The following is a 1,483-nucleotide window of genomic DNA, read 5'->3' as shown; positions in this document are numbered from 1 at the left end:
TTATCATGAAGGGGTGTTGGATCTTGTTGAATGCTTTTCCGCATCTAACGAGATGATCATGTGGTTTTTGACTTTGAGTTTGTTTATATAATGGATTACATTGATGGATTTTCATATATTAAACCATCCCTGCATCCCTGGAATAAAACCTACTTGGTCAGGATGGATGATTGCTTTAATATGTTCTTGGATTCTACAACCAATATTTTTATTATCACTACAGAGTCACACTAGACATTTCAATTAAACTATTTAAACCGTTTTCAAGCCTTCTCATTCAACAATTTCCACATTCTTTCCACATTTCAATTTCAAAAGCTTCTGAAATACTGAGTAAATTATTCATAACAAGGATATGTTTTCTGCATCCTTATTTGTTTTGGTAGGGTTGATGATATAACAGAGACATGTAAATAAAAGAGAATAGAGGTATATTTTCTCTCTGGTTTTCTTGTCATTTTGTTCACACTGTTACTTTTGATCCATAGTGAGACATGAGCTATTTTCTGGAGAAAATGATGATTCATAGAAGCCAGGGGAGCAGAGTGAGAAAGAGGAATACATAAAATTTATTTTCTCTTTTAGAGAGTCAGTGACCATATTTATGTCCTCTAAGTTCTATGTGTTCAAGGTTCTGACAGCTTCTGTGACACAAGAAGATTGACCAAAAGACTTCAACACAAAAGGATTTCTGATATAGTCAAGATCCAAACCACAATCAGGCAATTGCCAGTGAATAACTTGAATAAATAACCAGACCTGTTTTTCATAATGTGTTTTAAAGAAGCTTAGATACTGATGACATGTCCCTAAACCAGTTTTCCCTTTAAAATTGGGAAGAGCTGAAGTTTAAAGGAACTACATTTTGCAAATGTTAAAAAAAAAAAAGAGTTAATGAGATCCAGAGTTAATGAGACCCAGGTGTGGTGGCACATACCTTTAATCCCAGCACTCTGGAGGCAGAGGCAGGTGAATTTCTGAGTTCTGGTCTACAAAGTCAGTTCCAGGACAGCCAGGGCTATACAGAGAAACCCTGTCTCAAAAATCAAAAAACAAACAAACAAACAAAAATAGGAGTTAATGAAGAAATAAGAAAAGACTATAAATAAAACGCCAAGTAGTAATGATAAATGGCATGTCTCATTAGAATCTCCATTATAAAATAGCCACCATAGAACCAAAAGAAATATCTGCACCATAGAGAAACTGAATATCTAGAATACAATTTGTGAGAGTTTCTTTGAATATGTAGTCAGCAAGCCAGTAATATATATTTTCTCTGTCAAACATGGGTCTTGCTTACTAGAATATCTTTCTTGAATGCATTCTTATAATTACTATCTTCAGAGAGTATTTACAGGTTAATGTTAGTCATAAAGCAATTTAACATAATTGTGTATGAATTACCCCTCTCATAAACTAAACTTGGCACATATCCAAATCAATGCACTTATTCCTTGTTTCTAAGTATAGACTGTTGACC

Source organism: Mus musculus, chromosome 17 (genome assembly GCF_000001635.26).
Source record: "Mus musculus strain C57BL/6J chromosome 17, GRCm38.p6 C57BL/6J".
Lineage (NCBI taxonomy): Eukaryota > Metazoa > Chordata > Mammalia > Rodentia > Muridae > Mus > Mus musculus.
Note: the sequence above shows the minus strand (reverse complement) of the source record.